Here is a 12,441-nt window from a genome sequence, read left to right on the forward strand (position 1 = left end):
GTGTGTCAGGAGGAGGTAGTTGGGCGGTCAGTGACACTTGTTGGGCAGGAGGTGGATTATTTTGTGGGGGGAGGTGGCAGTGGTGTGGACAAATGTGGCACTTGTGGTGCAGGGGTTGGATGATGTGGGGCAGGAGGTGGTCGTTGTGGGGCAGGAGGTGGAACTTGTGGGGCAGGGGGTGGATGATGTGGGGCAGGAGGTGGTCTTTGTCGGACAGGAGGTGGCAAATGTGAGCAGGAAGTGGATGATGTGGGGCAGGAGCTGGCACTTGTGAAGCATGAGCTGGCACTTGTGGGGCAGGAATTGGCACTTGTGGGGCAGGAATTGGCACTTGTGGAGCAGGAGGTGGAAGTTGCAGGGCAGGATTTGGCATTTGTGGGGCGGGAGGTGGCACTTGTGGAATAAGTATTGTCACTTGTGGGGGAGGAGGTGGATGATGTGGGGCAGGAGGTGTTACCTGTTGGGCAAGAGGTGGCACTTGTGGGGCAGGAGCTGGCACTTGTGGGGCATGAGCTGGCAATAGTGGGGCAGGAATTGGCACTTGTGGGGCAGGAGGTGGATGATGTGGGGCAGGAGGCTGTCTTTGTGGGGTTGGAGGTGGCACTTGTGGGGCAGGAAGTTGATGATGTGGGGCAGGAGCTGGCACTTGTGAAGCATGAGCTGGCACTTGTGGGGCAGGAGCTGGACTTGGAGGGTGACAGGTGGAACTGGCGGGGCAGGAGGTGGCACTTGTGGGGCAGGAGGTGGCACTTGTGGGGCAGGTGTTGGCACTTGTGGGGCAGGAGGTGGAAGTTGTGGGGCGGTAGGTTGCACTTGTGCGTGGGAGGTGGATGTTGTGGGGCAGGAAATGGCACCTGTGGGGCAGGAGGTGGCGCTTTTGGGGGAGGTGGTGGCATTTGTTGGGCGACAGGTGAAACTTATGGGGCAGGAGGTGGCACTTGTAGGTCAAGAGGTGGAACTTGTTGGGCAGGAGGTGACACTTGTGGGCAGGAGGTGTCAGTTGTTTAGTGGGAGGTGGCACTTGTAGGGCAGGAGGTGGCACTTGTGGGGCAGGAGGTGTCAGTTGTTTGGCGGGAGGTGGCACTTGTGGGGCAGGAGGTGGCACTTGTGGGGCAGGAGGTGGCACCTGTGGGGAAGGAGGTGGCACTTGTATGGCAGGAATTGAAACTTGTGGGGTGGGATGGGGTACCTGTGGTGAAGGAAGTGGCTCTTGTGGGGCAGGAGCTGGCACTTGTGGGGCAGGAGCTGGCACTTGTGGGGCAGGAGCTGGCACTTGTGGGGCATGAACTGGCACTTGTGGGGCAGGAATTGGCACTTGTGGGCAGGAAGTGGATGATGTGGTGCAGGAGCTGGCACTTGTGAAGCATGAGCTGGCACATGTGGGGCAGGAATTGGCAGTTGTGGGGCAGGAGCCTACACTTGTGGGGCAGAACTTGGCACTTGTGGGGCAGGAGGTTGAAGTTGTGGTGCAGGATGTAGCACTTGTGGGGCAGGAGCTGTAAATTGTCTGGCGAGATAAGGCACTTGTGGGGCAGGAGGTTGCACTAGTTTGGCAGGAGGTGGCACTTGTGGGGCGGGATGTGGCACTTGTGGGTCGAGAGGTGACACTTGTGGGGCGGTTGGTGGATTATGTGGGGCAGGAGTTGGCACTTGTGGGGTAAGGGTTGGCACTTGTGGGGTGGGAGGAGGCACTTGTGGGGCGGGGGGTGGCAATTGCTGGGTGGGAAGTGGCAGTTGTGGGGCAGTAGGTTGACTGTCCCAGTCTGCCTCTGGGTGGGATCTCTTTCTGATGATTTCTCCTCTGTGGAGTTTGTTCTGTGCACTTCCATCCTCAGTGGTGGGTGAGCCATTCTTTCTTTTTTTTACTTTTGTGATATATTCCTGTTGCGCCTATCTTTCTGCTGTTACGTATGTTATGGATTTCCTTTTTTTTTTTTTTTTTTTTAATCTGTTTTGTGTGCTTGTTTTTTGTTGTTTGTATTGTTGTTGTTTTTTAACTTTGATTCCCTGGTCTTTGGCTTGCTTTTTTTTTTTTCTTTCTTTATTTTTCTTTGTTTTGCTTTTTTCTTTTGCTGCATCATGATCTGCTTCATGGGTGTCATTTGCAAGAGACTGTAAATTCTCCTGGTTCGAACTGCAGTCAGCTTAATCAGATGCGTAAGAAATACATAAGGGCTGCTGAGGCCGGGCTGGTTTTCCATTTCTTTATAAACTGGGGTGCATCCACAGCAGCACTTATCTCCTGTTTTTGTTGTTGCTGTTGTTCAAGATAATTAAAGGATGCTACGTCTGTGTTTGTTGTCATCCTGCTTTCTTTTCTCTGTCTTGCAGGTCAGCTCGTGCTAGAAGTCGATGGTATCGCTGTATGAATCAAGGGCAGTTTAGGAGCAGCTGCTGATGGAAGAAACGAAGTCCAGGCTAATAAATGGAAGTATCTTCTGGTAAGGTGTCAAAGGTGGCAGTCATCATTAAAACCAAAGGGCTGGCTCATCCGAGTGCTTGCTGACTGATGCTTGGGAGTATCTCGTTCTCCAGCTGTATGATACGAAAGCTAAATATGCTGAGCCGTTACAGCTTGTGCTGAAGTTGTGATTGTGCTCCCAGATGTTTCCTTTAGTGGTAAATCATGTTCTGGCACTGTGGTAGTCCTATCTCTGGCATGATCAGGAGCCTGGAGCACCGTGTCTGGTTGCGAGCCTTGTGTGCCTGTTTCCATGAACCTTGCTTTCTTTCTCTCTTCAGAGTAAGGGCAGGGTGCTTCCTTGCTTTTGGTGGATTCATTCAGGAGGCTGTCAGAAGGCCAATTGCAGTGTTCATAACACGGAGGGACACAATGGGAATGGACTCTCGTTACCACCATGCAAAAGTGAGTTTCTTATGAGTGATATAATTTTGATTATTACTTCTGAGCAGTTGCAGTGTGATAGAGGATGTCACGAAACTATTTATTTGGGAGCACAGGGAAGAGTCATGAGAACCGAAAATGTAGCTTCTGTTTTGGCTGTCAAAATGGTGGAGTTTTTTTGGGAGGACAGTGTCTGGTCTTCCTGTTAGCAGGCCCCCTCTGAGAAATTGGGCTTTGCTTGCTGCTTTGCTGTGCCTACCTGCCTGCTCCCTGTGCTTGCTGTGTCTGATACCAGCGGTCATGGAACATGCTCCCTGAGGCTGTGGGCCTGGCCCTGAGCTGCTGCAGCTTAAAGGCCGTTTGAGTTTAGGTTGTCCTTCCTGGAGCATCGGGTTGGACTTGATAATCCTCGTGGTTCCTTTACAACTTGGGCTATTCTGTGGTTCTGTGGTCTTGGTGGTTTGCCTGGGAAATACCAGATGGTTTTATTCCCCCAATTTTTTATGGCATTTGAACTTGTTTCAATTCTAAATGTGGGAGAGGAGTTGGATAAGGGTAGGGTAAGGGTAAGGGTAGGTTGCTTTTTTCTTTTTCCTATTCTCCTAGGTATTTTCTGCCCATGTTGTGATAACTCTCTAACCAGAAATGTTCTTAATGCTCATGAAAAGGCTTTACTGGCAGCACACAATTTGACCATAGGACTGCTTGCTGGATTAATTTCTATGGATTGATTGTATGCTTTTTGAGATGGTATGTTCAGTTTATCTTTTGAAAGGCTGTCAGCTTTTGAGGTCGCTGAGGTGTCTTGCTTTATCAGTCTCTAGCAGCTTGCTGGAGCTTGAAGTAGTTGAATCGTCCCATACAGAGCTGTTAAATAAAACCTTATAATCACTTTGTTTGTCACCTTACTGCCCTTCTTGTCTCCCTAGAGCCCAGCTGTCTTCCTGGGATTGCTGAGCAGCTGCCTTTCGCTGTCTCCTGCCTATCAGATCAAAAACCAGTGGTGTAAAACTGAGTTGGAATTTGGTGGCCTAAGTCCTTGAGTATTCTTTATTTCTGTAAAAGGCGCTGGATGTCTCAAGATGGAAGTCCAGATACCTACCCAAGTGTATTACAGCAATCACAGAATTTCTATTTCAGAGACTTTTTCAAAGCCCTTCAGATGGAAAGGCAAAGGGAAGTGCAACTTTGGAGTAGTAAATGGTGCTTATTAAAATGTAAAGAGGTCTAATTGGTGTAAATGGACTCCAGTCACACTGGTGTATAGCTTTCTTTATGAGGGTACTCAGGAATTCTTCTGACAATGAGTGATACAGTCCCAGCTCCAGGTGCGTGCTCAGCTTGGAAATGCATGCACATAGCTTTTGCTTGGCCAGCTGCTTTGACTGCATTGCACTACATCATCTTGTCTTGATCTCTTTGCTCCCTCCATCAAAAGTTTTGCTCGGCCTAGACTCGTTGCAGATACTGACTGTGTTATTTTGATCCACATGAGATCAATACAGAAATGAATACAGAAAATTAAGTAGGGTTGTGCAGCACGAATTTGAACGTCTATGGAGACCACCCTTTGTGGGACTCAGACTTGCAGAACTAGCTCCTTGAAGAGAGGGGCTCCCAAGGTATTAACCCATATAAACCGTTGCTCTTCAGCATCTTCCTTCGTCAGTGACATAGATGATGGCAGGTTTGCAGACGATACAAACTGAGCAGTGCAGTCAATATATTGTAGGGGAGGGAAGCCAACCAGAGGGACCGGGACAGGCTGGAGAGGTTGCGGGCGTCCCTTTATTTTCCTTTGTTGTTTCCTTCTGGTTACAGGGAGCTGTCTGTCCCTTCTGCCACTGTGAAGTTGCTGTGGGGAATGAAACCGTCTGCAATTGTGGAAGGAGGGTCACTGCATGAGGAGGGGCTGCACATTCAGACATATGGAAGTTGATGGGAGTGTTTGCCTACAGATGTGTTCTCAATTTCAGTCCCCCAAAGCAATGAATTTCTGTAGGAGGCTAGATGTGCTTTTACAGGCAAGATTCATTGACTTTAAAATGATACTGGTTTTGATGACGACGAGGGGGGCTGGGTGGTTGTACAGGGAAGACAATTGAATGCTGCCAGAGATCTGCGTTTATCAGGCAGGAAACAGTGGGCATTGGCCTCCCGTGAGCTGGTAGATCCCGTGATCTACCGGGACTCTTCTGTCCTGGATATCTTCAGAGAACATTGTTCTAGCTGCTTGTAGTTGTAAGGCATGGGAAAGGAAACAGTGGTAAAGAACTAAGAACCTGCAAGATAGTTTTGGATAGGGCGGTGGATGTAGTTTACCATGATTTCAGCAAGGCATCTGGTACTGTCTCCCAGAACATCCTTATAACAAGCTGAGCAAGCGTGGGATAGATGAGTGGACAGAGAGGTGGGTTGAGAAGTGGCTGACTGGCAGAGCACAGAGAGACGTTGTTGGCAGTGCAGAATCCAGGTGGAGACCTGTAACTAGCGGCGTCCCCCAGGGGTCAGTGCTGGGTCCGGTCTTGTTCAATATATTCATCAACGACCTTGATGAGGAGATAGTGACCACCCTCAGCAAGTTTGTGATGACACGAAGTTGGGAGGACTGGCTGACACGCCTGAAGGCTGTGCTGCCATTCAGCAAGACCTGGACAGGCTGGAGAGCTGGGCAGTAAGAAACCGGATGAGGTTTAACAAAAGCAAGTGTAGAGTCTTGCACCTAGGGAGCAGTAATTGCATGCACCAGTACAGGCTGGGGGAAGAGCTGCTGGAGAGGAGCTCTGAAGAGAGGAACCTGGGTGTCCTGGTGGACGACAGATTGACCATGAGCCAGCAGTGTGCCCTTGTAGCCAAAAAAGCCGATGGAATACTGGGGTGTATTACAAAGAGCATGGACAGCAGGTCAAGGTGGCACTTGTGGGGAGGAAAATGGAAGTTGTGGGGCAGGGGGTGGCGATTGTGGGGCAGGGGGTGGCACTTGTGAAGCAGGAGGTGGCACTTGTGGGGTAGGATGTGGAAGTTCTTGAGCAGGAAATGGCAGTTGTGGAACAGGAGGTGGCATTTGTGGGTCAGGAGGTGGAAGTTGTGAGGTGGGAGGTAAAAGTTGGGGGAAGGAGGAGGCACGTGTGGGGCGGGAGGTGGAAGTTGTGGGGCGGGAGGTGGAAGTTGTAAGGCGGGAAATAGCACTTGTGGGGTGGGAGGCGGCACTTGTGTGGCAGGAGGTGGGACACTTGTGTGGAGGGAGGTGGCACTTGTGGGGCAGGAAATGGCACTTGAGGGGCAGGAGGTGGAAGATGTGGGGCAGGAATTGGCATTGCAGTGCGGGATGTGGAACTGGTGGGGGAGGAGATGGCACTTGTGGGGCTGGTGGTGGCACTTGTGGAGCGGGAGGTGGCACTTGTGGGCCGGGAGGTGGATGATGTGGGGCAGGAGGTGGCACTTGTGGGGTGGGAGCTGGTACTAGTGGGGTGGGAGGTGGCACTTGTGGAGCAGGATGTGGATGATGTGGGGCTGGTTGTGGCACTTGTGGGGCTAGAGGTTGAAGTTGTGGGTCGGGAGGTGGCATTTGTAAAACAGGAGGTTGCACTTGTGGGGCAGGAGGTGGAACTTGTGGGGGGTGGATGGGAGGAGGTGGCACTTGTGGGGCAGGAGGTGGCACTTGTGGGGCAGGAGGTTGCACTTGTGGGTCATGAGGAGGATGTTGGGCAGTTAATGACACTTGTGGGGCGGGAGGTGGATGATTTGGGGCGGGAGGTGGCAGTTGTGTGGAAAAATGTGGCACTTGTGGGGCATGAACTGGCACTTGTGGGGCAGAAATTGGCACTTGTGGGGCAGGAGGTGGATGATGTGGGGCAGGAGGTGGCAATTGTGGAGCAGGAGGTGGATGTTGCGGGTCAGGGTTTGGCACTTGTGGGGCAAGAGGTTGAATTTGTGGGGTGGTAGGTGGCTAATGTGGGGCAGGAAATGGCACTTGTGGGGCAGGAATTGGCACATGTGGCACAGGAGGTGGCACTTATGGGGCAGGAAATGGCACCTGTGGGGAAGGAGTTGGAAACTGTGGGGTAAGAAATGGCACTTGTTGGGCAGGTGGTGGCACTTGTGGGGCGGGAGGTGGCACTTGTGGGGCAGGAGGTGGCAGTTGTGAAACGTGAGCTGGCAATTGTGAAGCATGAGCTGGCACTTTTGGGGCAGGAATTGGCACTTGTGGGGCGGGAGGTGGCACTTCTGGGGCAGGATGTGGAAGTTGTGAAGCGGGAGATGGCAGTTGTGGGGTGGGAGGTGGCACTTGTGGGGCAGGAAGTGGAATTTGTTGGGTGGTAGGTAGAACTTGTGGGGCAGGAGTTGGCACTTGTGGGGCAGGATGTGGCACACATTGGGCAGGAGTTGGCACTTGTTTGACGGGAGGTTGAAGTTGTGGGGCAGGAGGTGACACTTGTGGAGCGGGAGGTGGTAAATGTTGGGCGGGAGGTGGCACTTGTTAGACGAGAGTTGGAACTTGTGGGTCAGGTATTGGCACTTGTGGGGCGGGATATGGAACTTATGGGGCAGGAGTTGACACTTTTGGGGCAGGAGGCGGAAGTTGTGGGGCTGGACATGGCACTTGTGGGGCGGGAGTTGGATGATGTGGAGCAGCAGCTGGCACTTGTGGGGAAGGAGGTGGCACTTGTGGGGAAGGAGGTGGAACTTATGGGACGTTACGTGGAAGTTGTGGGGCGGGAGGTGGCTCTTTTGAGGCAGGAAGTGGCACTTGTGGGCCAGGAGATGGAAGTTGTAGGGCGGGAGGTGGCACTTGTGGGGTGGGAGGTGGTAGATGTTGGGCAGGAGGTGGCACTTGTGGGGTGGGAGGTGGCACTTGTGGGGCAGGAGGTGGAAGTTGTGGAGCGGGAGGTGGCATTTTGGGGTGAAATGTGGCACTTGTGGGGCAGGAGGTTGCACTTGTGGGGCAGGAGGTGGCAGTTGTGAAACGTGAGCTGGCAATTGTGAAGCATGAGCTGGCACTTTTGGGGCAGGAATTGGCACTTGTGGGGCGGGAGGTGGCACTTCTGGGGCAGGATGTGGAAGTTGTGAAGCGGGAGATGGCAGTTGTGGGGTGGGAGGTGGCACTTGTGGGGCAGGAAGTGGAATTTGTTGGGTGGTAGGTAGAACTTGTGGGGCAGGAGTTGGCACTTGTGGGGCAGGATGTGGCACACATTGGGCAGGAGTTGGCACTTGTTTGACGGGAGGTTGAAGTTGTGGGGCAGGAGGTGACACTTGTGGAGCGGGAGGTGGTAATTGTTGGGCGGGAGGTGGCACTTGTTAGACGAGAGTTGGAACTTGTGGGTCAGGTATTGGCACTTGTGGGGCGGGATATGGAACTTATGGGGCAGGAGTTGACACTTTTGGGGCAGGAGGCGGAAGTTGTGGGGCTGGACATGGCACTTGTGGGGCGGGAGTTGGATGATGTGGAGCAGCAGCTGGCACTTGTGGGGAAGGAGGTGGCACTTGTGGGGAAGGAGGTGGAACTTATGGGACGTTACGTGGAAGTTGTGGGGCGGGAGGTGGCTCTTTTGAGGCAGGAAGTGGCACTTGTGGGCCAGGAGATGGAAGTTGTAGAGCGGGAGGTGGCACTTGTGGGGTGGGAGGTGGTAGATGTTGGGCAGGAGGTGGTACTTGTGGGGTGGGAGGTGGCACTTGTGGGGCAGGAGGTGGAAGTTGTGGAGCGGGAGGTGGCATTTTGGGGTGAAATGTGGCACTTGTGGGGCAGGAGGTTGCACTTGTGGGGCAGGAGGTGGAAGTTGTGGAGCGGGAGGTGGCATTTTGGGGTGAAATGTGGCACTTGTGGGGCAGGAGGTTGCACTTGTGGGGCAGGAGGTGGCACTTGTGGGGCGGAAATTGGAACTTGTTGGGAGGGAAGAGGTACTTGTGGGGCAGGAAGTGGCTCTTGTCAGGCAAGAGCTGGCACTTGTAGGGCAGGAGGTTACACTTGTGGAGGAAGTTGGGCGGTCAGTGACACTTGTGGGGCAGGAGGTGGATTATTTGGGGGGAAGGTGGCAGTGGTGTGGCAAACTGTGGCACTTGTGGGGCAGGAGCTGGCACTTCAGGGGAATGAGCTGGGACTTGTAGGGCAGGAATTGGCACTTGTAAGGCAGGGGGTGGATGATGTGGGGCAGGAGGTGGTCTTTGTCGGACAAGAGGTGGCACATGTGAGCAGGAAGTGGATGATGTGGGGCAGGAGCTGGCACTTGTGAAGCATGAGCTGGAACTTGTGAGGCAGGAATTGGCACTTGTGGGGCAGGAGGTGGAAGTTGCAGGGCTGGATTTGGCATTTGTGGGGCAGGAGGTGGCACCTGTTGGGCAAGAGGTGGCACTTGTGGGGCAGGTGCTGTCACTTGTGGGGCAGGAATTGGCACTTGGGGCAGGAGGTAGATGATGTGGGGCAGGAGGCTGTCTTTGTGGGGTTGGAGGTGGCACTTGTGGGGCAGGAAGTTGATGATGTGGGGCAGGAGGTGGCACTTGTGGGGCAAGAGGTGGCACTTGTGGGGCAGGAGGTGGCACTTGTGGGGAAGGAGGTGGCACTTGTATGGCAGGAATTGAAACTTGTGGGGTGGGATGGGGTACCTGTGGGGCAGGAGATGGCACTTGTGGGGCAGGATGTGGCGCTTGTGGGGCAGGAGCTGGCACTTGTGGGGCAGGTGTTGGCACTTGTGGGGCAGGAGGTGGAAGTTGTGGGGCGGTAGGTTGCACTTGTGCATGGGAGGTGGATGTTGTGGGGCAGGAAATGGCACCTGTGGGGCAGGAGGTGGCGCTTTTGGGGGAGGTGGTGGCATTTGTTGGGCGACAGGTGAAACTTATGGGGCAGGAGGTGGCACTTGTAGGTCAAGAGGTGGAACTTGTTGGGCAGGAGGTGACACTTGTGGGGCAGGAGGTGTCAGTTGTTTGGTGGGAGGTGGCACTTGTAGGGCAGGAGGTGGCACTTGTGGGGCAGGAGGTGGCACTTGTGGGGCAGGAGGTGGCACTTGTGGGGAAGGAGGTGTCACTTGTATGGCAGGAATTGAAACTTCTGGGGTGGGATGGGGTACCTGTGGTGAAGGAGCTGGCACTTGTGGGGCAGGAGCTGGCACTTGTGGGGCAGGAATTGGCACTTGTGGGGCAGGAATTGGCACTTGTGGGCAGGAAGTGGATGATGTGGTGCAGGAGCTGGCAGTTGTGAAGCATGAGCTGGCACATGTGAGGCAGGAATTGGCAGTTGTGGGGCAGGAGCCTACACTTGTGGGGCAGAACGTGGCACTTGTGGGGCAGGAGGTTGAAGTTGTGCTGCAGGATGTAGCACTTGTGGGGCAGGAGCTATAAATTGTCTGGCGAGATATGGCACTTGTGGGGCTGGAGGTTGCACTAGTTTGGCAGGAGGTGGCACTTGTGGGGCGGGATGTGGCTCTTGTGGGGCGAGAGGTGGCACTTGTGGGGCAGAAGGTGGATGATGTGGGGCAGGAGCTGGCAATTGTGAAGCATGAGCTGTCACTTTTGGGGCAGGAATTGTCAGTTGTGCGGCAGGAGTTGGCACTTGTGGGACAGGATGTGGCACACGGACAGGAGTTGGCACTTGTGTGGTGGGATGTTGAAGTTGTTGGGCGGGAGGTGGCACTTCTGGGGCTGGAAGTGGCAGTTGTAGGGCTGGAGGTGGCACTTGTGGAATTGGAGTTGGCACTAGTGGGGCAGAAGGTGGAAGTTGTGGGGAAGTATTTGGCACTTGTGGGGCAGGAGGTGTAACTTGTGGGGCAGGAGGTGGCATTTGTGGAGCATGAGTTGACACTTGTGTGGCGGGAGGTGGCACTTGTGGGGCAGGAGGTGGCACTTGTGGGGCAGGAGGTGGTCCTTGTGGGACGAGAGGTGGCATTTGTTGGGCGGGAGGTGGAACTTATGGGGCGTTACGTGGAAGTTGTGGGGCGGGAGGTGGCACTTTTGAGGCAGGAGGTGGCACTTGTGGGCCAGGAGATGGAAGTTGTGGAGCGGGAGGTGGCACTTGTGGGGCGAAAGGTGGCATTTGTGGGGCAGGAGGTTGCACTTGTGGGGCGGAAATTGGAACTTGTTGGGAGGGAAGAGGTACTTGTGGGGCAGGAAGTGGCTCTTGTCGGGCAGGAGCTGGCACTTGTAGGGCAGGAGGTTGCAGTTGTGTGTCAGGAGGAGGAAGTTGGGCGGTCAGTGACACTTGTGGGGCAGGAGGTGGATTATTTTGGGGGGGAGGTGGCAGTGGTGTGGCAAAATGTGGCACTTGTGGGGCAGGAGCTGGCACTTCAGGGGAATGAGCTGGCACTTGTAGGGCAGGAGGTGGTCGTTGTGGGGCAGGAGGTGGTCGTTGTGGGGCAGGAGGTGGCACTTGTGGGGCAGAAGGTGGATGATGTGTGGCATGAACTGGCACTTGTGGGGCATGAGCTGGCACTTGTGGGGCAGGAGCTGGACTTGCAGGGTGACAGGTGGAACTGGCGGGGCAGGAGGTGGCACTTGTGGGGCAGGTGTTGGCACTTGTGGGGCAGGAGGTGGAAGTTGTGGGGCGGTAGGTTGCACTTGTGCGTGGGAGGTGGATGTTGTGGGGCAGGAAATGGCACCTGTGGGGCAGGAGGTGGCGCTTTTGGGGGAGGTGGTGGCATTTTTTGGGCGAGAGGTGAAACTTATGGGGCAGGAGGTGGCACTTGTAGGTCAAGAGGTGGAACTTGTTGGGCAGGAGGTGACACTTGTGGGGCAGGAGGTGTCAGTTGTTTGGCGGGAGGTGGCACTTGTGGGGCAGGAGTTGGCACTTGTGGGGCAGGAGGTGGATGATGTGGGGCAGGAGCTGGCATTTGTGAAGCATGAGCTGGCAATTGTGAAGCAGGAATTGGCACTTGTAAGGCAGGAGGTGGAACTTGTGGGGCAGGAAGTGGCTCTTGTCGGGCAGGAGCTGGCACTTGTAGGGCAGGAGGTGGATTATTTTGGGGGGGAGGTGGCAGTGGTGTGGCAAAATGTGGCACTTGTGGGGCAGGAGCTGGCACTTCAGGGGAATGAGCTGGCACTTGTAGGGCAGGAATTGGCACTTGTAAGGCAGGAGGTGGAACTTGTGGGGCGGGATGTGGCACTTGCGGGATGCGAGGTGGCACTTGTTGGGCAGGAGTTGGCACTTGTGGGTCAGGTGGTGGTACTTCTGGGGCAGGATCGGGCACTTGTGGGGCAGGATGTGGAAGCTGTGGGACGGGAGGTGGAAGTTATGGGGTGGGAGGTGGAAGTTGTGGGGCAAGAATTGGCAATTGTGGGGCAAGAAGTGGCAATTGTGGGGCAGAGGGTGGCACTTGTACGGCAGGAGGTGGCACTTGTGGGACAGGACGTGGCAATTGGGAAGGTCGTGGCACTTGTGGGGTGGGAGGTGGCACTTGTGGGGCAGGAGGTGGCACTTGTGGGGCAGGAGGAGGCTGTTGTTGGGCGGGAGGTGGGACTTGTGTAACAAGAGGTGGAAATTGTGCGGTGGGATGTGGCACTTGTGGGGCAAGGGGTGGCACTTGTGAGGCAGAAGGTGGCACTTGTGGGGCAGGAGGTGGCACTTGTGGGGCAGGAGGTGACATTTGTGGAACAGGAGGTGGATGATGTGG

The 12,441-nt window shown here is 54.7% G+C and overlaps 1 long non-coding RNA gene across 1 annotated transcript; it reads left to right on the top strand.

Annotated features, from left to right (window-relative positions):
• Positions 1 to 1,879: 1,879 nt before the first annotated feature.
• On the top strand, positions 1,880 to 5,005 carry LOC146759691 (uncharacterized). Its single transcript, XR_014931914.1, has 3 exons — positions 1,880 to 2,441; positions 2,743 to 2,866; positions 3,775 to 5,005. It is a non-coding gene; the product is annotated as an uncharacterized LOC146759691 (long non-coding RNA).
• The last annotated feature ends 7,436 nt before the right edge of the window (positions 5,006 to 12,441 follow it).

This window comes from Coturnix japonica, chromosome 9 (assembly GCF_054131305.1).
Source record: "Coturnix japonica strain WE chromosome 9, WE-NBRP24, whole genome shotgun sequence".
NCBI classification, from domain to species: domain Eukaryota; kingdom Metazoa; phylum Chordata; class Aves; order Galliformes; family Phasianidae; genus Coturnix; species Coturnix japonica.